Here is a 7,633-nt window from a genome sequence, read left to right on the forward strand (position 1 = left end):
CTTTTACATGATTAAAGATTTTTTCAGGACACTTATATAAACCTAAAATCCATACATTTAACTTTTCTTATAATGTGCACTATAACACAAAAACATGTTCAGGCCCTCAGGCCTGGACATAGCAGGTAGGCTGCTCAATGTGGTAGAGATGACATTATGAAGAGAAATTCCATAATACTTGAGCCAAATTATTAATAAATATTAAAGAATTTAAATGTTATTGATGGGAAGGATAAGATCATTCCCAGGAATTTATGGACATGTCTTAGATCTTCTTAATAGCTGTATAGCTAGTTTGAAGTATAAGAAAGACTTGGCTAGCAGTCAGAAGACAAAGGTCCTTGTCCTGACTTTGACCTCGGTTAGATGATTTTAAACAAGTAATTATCCCACTTCAAGACCCAATTTCTAAATCGATAAAAGAAAACAATTGGCTCAGATAACCTCTACCATATTTTTCAGCTTTATGGCCGCATATAATATATATCTATTTTACTACTGCTAAATGAAAGTCAAAAACAAATAAAATATTCATAAATGTTTCACAGAATAAAAGTCTGTATCCTAAAAGTTTGGCATACTCAGGGTGACACAGGGACTTGGAGGCAGAGCAGAGGGTGAAACCTAGGTACCAGTGAAGTGTTTGGCCCACAGCAGGCCCCTAAGCAGAAAATGAAGTTTTGAAAGTTGATAAGCTTGGATAGATAATCTTTGACATGTGTTTTGAAAGGTAAGGTTGTGTTGGCTGGGCCAGGATTCGTAGTGGTTTGGTTGTTGACATAGTAGTCCTTATGAAGAAATCTAATATAATATAATCACTTCCAGGATGCAATTTGCTTTAAGTAGCCCATCAGTTATCTGGGTATGACCTGTTTCCAATATTTGTGGGTGCTAGGGAAAGACACTGCTTTTTTGTTAGGTCTGTAACCTACATTTGGCTCATTATCTGTCCTCCAGTTCTTTGGAATGGAGCCAGCACACAACTCTATTACTATCAATTCTGGGATTCATTAGCAGCTGGACATCTTACTTGTTGAACCTAGATCCTTTCACCTTTCCTTCCAGAAGCCTGCTGTCTGACCTACTAATCTTGGGTTCATCAGTCACTGCAGTTACATGAGCCAAAGGAAGGCGTTAGCACGGCATCTGACCATCTACTTGTCAGGTCCCATCCTGTACAACTGTGGAAGCTAGTCACTTGATGTGAACTTCTCTCTCCCTCTTTTGAGATGTAGATGATAAATGAATAGATAGAGATAGAAATTAGCATGAATAATTAGAAAAAATAAAATGCCATTATTTCAGTGGATTTTCTATTTTTAAATATTGCGTAGAAGAGGGATCATGTAATATCTGTCGCTTTGCATCTGACATTTTATTTATAATAATATTTTTCAAGTCTTATTCATATTGTATCTGAATTTCAGTTTTCTTCATGTCTGAAGAATATCCCTATTGTTTATTCATTTGTTGATGAATACTCAAGGTCTTCCTATTTTGGCTATTGTGAAAAATACTGCAATGAGTATTGGTTAACAAATATATGTTTGAGTCCCCGATTTCAATATTTGTATGAGATATATCTAGGAATGGAATTGTTTAGTTTTATGGTAATTCTGTGTTCAAGTTGTTTAAGAGATGCTTTTGTCTCAGTGCACATTATAAGAAACATTAAAAACATGGATTTTAGCTTTATATAAATAACCTGAAAAAAGAAAACTATCTTTAAGAGATAAATGAGAGAGAAGTAAGCCAAAAGAGAGGGAACTTCATCTTTGGGCATGGGATCCCTGCTATGGGAGCCTCCTGGAAAGCCATGGAGCCAACCATGGAAAGATTGATGACAGGGGTCTGCACCCAGAGCAGACACAGAGAAATCCTTCCCCTACTGTCAGTTTTCTTCACTCAGACTTCTAGCTTCATACACTGTGAAATAATAGTTTAGTTCACTAAAAAAAATTAAGATGTTGGATTTTCAGATGTGTATCTTCTGGCAAGTATTTAATTGAAATCGCACTTTTGTTATTTTGAAAAGCAAAATCGTGGTTCTTGTATCATAACTTAGTACACTTAAAAACTGAATATGCCTAAACCTCATAGCCTTGTGTCTAGCACAAAGTATGTATCAATAAATAACAATTATGATGGTCTTAAAAAATTCATTTTTCTTTAAATGACTTTCAATTATTTGGAGGAGAAGGGATGGAAGAAACAAGAATCATTTGTGCAGTGGTTAGGAATACATATTCCAATAATTCTGGCACTGCTTTTTTGGTGGGGAGGGAGCTTTTTCTTGCCCCATAGAAATAGATAGATGCTACCAACCATCTCTCTCTAGCAGAATTGTAAGAAACATATTATTCTGCATTCAATAGCTAAATTATCAAAGGACTCATTAGAATACTGGGGAAGCATAATCGGCTGTCTCTTTTGGACAAAATGCTGCAAAACCTACCAGAAAGTGTATCATTTATTCTGTCCATTTATTCTGTCTTGGCACTTAGTTCTTTGATCATCAAAAAATGGTTCATGGGCCAGAAGTATCCACACAACTTGAGAATTAGTCAGAAGTACAGATTGTGAAATTTTGTTTCCTGCTTGGGAAAAATTGCTGCAGAAACTGTTGTGATGCTGAATACATCTTACAAAGACAGCACTATGGGAAAAAAACACAAGTGTATGAGTAGTTTTCTTGTTTCAAAAAAGGTGAAATGTCAATTGATGACAAGCCTTATTCTGGATGACTGTTAACTTCCTGATAGGATGAGGTTTGAGCAAAACTGTTTATATGAAAAAATGTACTGTGACCAGAGAGAACCTTCCTAGGGGATGCCACTGAGTGCCCTAACTTAGCGTGAGTTGCTCAATGCCCACTGCTCACCTAGTTGGGAAAATGCTCATTAAGAATGCTCTGCCCTGCCCAGTGAAATTCCAGTTTTGGGGTGTACCCCCTCTTATATGTGTGCATATATCTATATGGATTTATAGCATACACACAAACAGATTTATCTTAAGGAAATACGAAGTTCCAAGTCCATGGGTCAGATGTCAGGCTAGAGGCCTCTGGCTCTTAGACCACTGGTGAAGGTCCAAAGAACTGGAAATCAGGAAATAAAGCCAACACAGGAACCAGATCTAGCAAGAAGTAAACAAATTTGCCAAAGAGACCACTAATTTTGATTGGCTACTCCAAGGAGATTTCATCATAGAAGTAATTATGTTATATCAGTTACAAGCATGGAGGTTGATAATATCATAACTGCTGAGCTAGTAAGACTCCTGGCCCAGGTGATACATAACTTTAACCATCATAGTGGTAGATGGAAAATTCCATCTAGAAAGTTGACGGTTGGAGGAACCTTTATGTTTGTGCTGTCAGGGTTCTAAAGGTGGAATGTAAATAAAAGGCACAAAGATATTTGTGAGTGCCCCAAGTCTCCTACCTTTCCTGAATGCAAGGCAGGAACCTGGCCTACCAGTGCTTCATTGTTACCAGTGGAGTCTAGTTTGTGCAATTTTTGCAAAACTGGAAAGATGTTTTAAACTTGTTTTAAAAGCCTAACTCATCTCTTGGGCCTCATAGGAAGTTTAAAGTGACAAAATCTATCTAGAGAGGGAAGTGACCTGTCAAGTGGAACCAGCCTTTAATATCGACCTAGACCTAGATCTTTGTAGATAAAATAAATTTCAGAGAGTTTTAAAAATCTCATTATACCCAGTGTGGTCAAGTACATTTCAACTTATCATAACCCAATAGGACGGGATAGTACATGATCAAGGACCAATGTCACTGAAGAAATCCATGCTGTACTGAAGGCAGGCATGGAAAACAAAGCTCCAGAAGTTAGCAGGATGCCAACTGGAGGGTTTTATCAAGGTGACGAAGCACTGGACACAATCACTTGTGGCAAGAAATGTGGAAGTTAGCTACCTGGCCAACTGACTGGAAAATTTCCCTATTTGTTCCCATTCTGAAGAAAAGCCAAACAATGTGAAGAGTATTGAAGAGTATCATTGCTAGCACATCTGTGACAAGTAAATAATGTTAAGCCAACTTGAAGATACATAAAAGCTTAGGGGTGGTATACAAACTGTCAATCATGTCCTAGCCTGATGGTGCCTCCTTGGGGGTGTGGTGTTTTCATAAGGAGGGCCCCGGGAACATCCCCCCTCTCTTTGTCTTCACTTGCTGCTTGTTGATCACTCTGAGGGCTGCCAAGGCCATGCCATGTTTCCACTGACCTTGGATACACACGACTTGGCACTCATCAGACTGTGGTCTCGTCCTGTGTTCTGCAACATTGCATGTGACTGCGAGAATCTACAGAGGGATTTGTGGACTAGTATTGTACTTATGGACTTGATTTGGACTGGGCTGGGATGTGTTCTTAACATATAATTACTTCTTGATATAAAGCTCTTTCTTAAACATATATGAGTGCCACTGAATTTGTTTATCTAGTCAATCCAGTCTAACATAACTAGTAAAGTTTTGCTGAAGTTAATTCAGGAATGCAAAAGTTATTTAACATTATAATTAATATCACTTCCAAGTAAAATTTTGTGGAAGATCATTTAACAACAGTTGTAGCAGTTTTAGGACAGGGAGCTGCCAGAACTTCTGGCTGGAGTTAGAAGAATACGTGGAACAAAGTATATGATTGCTGACATCAGATGAATCTTTACTACAAGTAGAGAATACCAGAAAGATATTCACTTGTTTTTTCGATGGTGGAAAGGCATTTAACTGTGCGGATCATAAAAAACTACAAATAGTCTTGAGAACAATAAGAATTCAATAACATTTCATTGTGCTCATGCACACAGACCAAGACGAAGTCTTTTGAACAGCACAAGGGAATATTGCGTGGTTTTTGATCACGAAAGGTGTGCATCAGGGTTTGTGTGCTTCCCCACACTTATTTAATTTATATGGTGAGCTAATAGAGAAGTTGAACTGTACAATGGACATGACATCAGCATTGGAGGAAGTGTATAAACAACCTGCAACGTGTAAAAGACATAACTTTGCTTGCTGAACGTGCACAGGCTTTGAAGCACTTGCAAACTTCAGTATAGTTTACAAGTCAATATAAAGAAAACCAAATCTTCACATCTGGGCCACTAGGGAACATCAGGAAGAACAGAGAAGATATGGAAGTTGTCAAGGGTTTTATTTTGTTTGGATCTCCATTGATGCTCGTGGAAGCAGTAAAACCAGAGGACAAATGACATTCCGAATCAGGTAAATCTCCTGCACCGTAACATGAAGAGTAAGGTTTTCACTCTGAGGACAAAGCTGTTCCTGATCATGGCATTTTCAATCTCTGGATGCATGGGAAACTTGAGGATTAAATAAGGAAACCCAAAGATGAATCTGTGGTGCTGGTGAAGAATTTTTAAAGTACCATAGACTGCCAAAAACAAACAAATCTGTCTTGGAAGAAGTGCAGCCAGAATGCCCCTTGGAAGCCAGGATGATGAGACTTCCTGTACTTTGGATATGTACAAGATGCAAGTCCCTGGAGAAGGACCCTCATGCTCGGCCAAGTAAGAGGTCAGAACAAAAGAGGATGTCCTTCAAAGAGTTATATTGCCACAGTGGCAGCAACAGTGGTTTCAAATGCAAAAGCCATGGTGAGGATGTTGTAGAACCCAGCAAGACTTTCCTTCCTGCCTGCCTGCCTTCTTTCCTTCCTTCCTTTCTTTCTTCTCTTTTGTTTTCACATGGGGTTGCTAAGATTGGAATCAACTATATGTCACCTTAGAACAATAGGAACAAAGGACAAGAACTGTCCCATAAGGTTTCCAGCACTGTAAACCTGACAGAAGCAAACTGTCATATCTTTCTTCCATAGAGTAGCTGGTTGTTCATATCATTGAATTTTTTGGGGGGGGGGTCTATAGCCAATACCTTAAATCACTGTGCCACTAGGGCTGCTTATCTTCATAAATTCAAAGTCCACTACGATGGACTCCATTCTGAATCAGAGTGCTCTTACAGAGGGTCTCAGACGATGCAAATCTGCATAGACCAGCTAGGCTCATTTTTCTCCTGCTGAGCAGCTCAAGGGAGATTCCAGCCACTTCCAGTTTCCAAAATTTATTGACCCGCCACTTCCACCGATGTTTCTTCAAGCCAACTATCAAACAAACAAACAACAACAAACAAATTCACTGCCCTTGGGGCTATTCTGACTCGTGGAGACTCTATATGCAAGGGTAGAACTGCCCCTTTGAATTTCTGAGACTGGAACTGTTTAGGAGAGTAGAGAGCCTTATCTTTCTGTGGCACATTGGGCTACGTATTGGGCTGCTCACTGCAAGGTCAGCACCAGCTACTCTGGCGGAAAAGATGAGGTTTTCTGTTCCTGTCAACTTGGAAAACCACAAGGGAAGTTCTAGGCTGTCTTGAGGGGTCAATGTGGGTCAGAATTGCCTAGAAGGCAATGAGGGCTCCTGAGAACCCCTAAAACCATTGATGTCTTTATGTCACAAATATCCACATGCATTTTTTTCTCCCTCTCTGTCTCTCTCTCTCTCTCTGAGACACACACACACACACACACAATCTCTTTTTCTATCAATCTCTCTCAATCTCTATCCAAAGCAAGTCATTTCTTACCTGGGAAGAGCTGAAACAAACCTCATCTTCATATTGGTGTGACATTGCACAATGTGGTTTCAGAACAACTTTTCATCAAAGGCATTTTCTATTCCAATTGTACATATTTATTTGCTCGGTCTATGATTTCAGATGTTGGAGTTTTCAAGAAATATGGCATTGGGGTATATACTATCTTCAGGAATTTTTCTCATGGAGAATTGCAACCTAAGTTATTCAACTGGGTGGCTTATTTCTAAGAAAAAAATACTTGCCCTTAATGAGAGCATGAGCTTCCAAGTTAGGCCTCCAATTTCCCCAGCATAAAACTTCAAAGGGATCAATTACTGATACTCAGAATCACTGCCCTATTTGTTATGGATTCACTTTCAACTTCTGGAAGCATTTTTTTCTCTTCGAGGCATCACAGAGCAAAGGAAGGAGGTGTAATAAGAGACCATGTAGAAACAGTCAAGAAAGGGCTGTGCTTACTTTTAGCCACAGTAATGGCAACAGTGGGCTCAAATGTAACAACAACTAACTGTGAGGGAGTTGCAGGACCCAGCAATATTTCTTTCTTTTTTGTACATGGGGTTGCTAAGAGTTGGAACCAACTCAATGGCAGTGGGTTTGGGATGTTCAACTTGTATAGATTTCAAACAAGCTTGGGTTAGTTGCTTAAATTTTAGTAACATTTAAATTTATTTTTTATAGATTTTTAAATGTATCACTTTATTGGGTCTCTTACAAATATCATAACATTTTATAGTTCAATCACATCAAGCAGTATTATACAATTGCTGTCATAATTGGTTCCAAAACATTTTCTTTCTTCTTGAACTCCCTGATATCAGCTCTACTTTCCCTCCCCCATCCTACCCCCCAGGAACCCTTTTTATTCTATAAGTTTTCCCCCTTATTTTACGCAATCCAATATATCTATTCACATATACTTCTGTTGTTTGATCCTATCAAGTGAGGCTATAGGGTCAGTGATGCCATCCACTCCCTATCCCCACCCCCTCTCTT

Source organism: Echinops telfairi, unplaced genomic scaffold, assembly GCF_000313985.2.
Source record: "Echinops telfairi isolate 266 unplaced genomic scaffold, ASM31398v2 ScPeMD7_9;HRSCAF=40, whole genome shotgun sequence".
Taxonomy (NCBI): domain Eukaryota; kingdom Metazoa; phylum Chordata; class Mammalia; order Afrosoricida; family Tenrecidae; genus Echinops; species Echinops telfairi.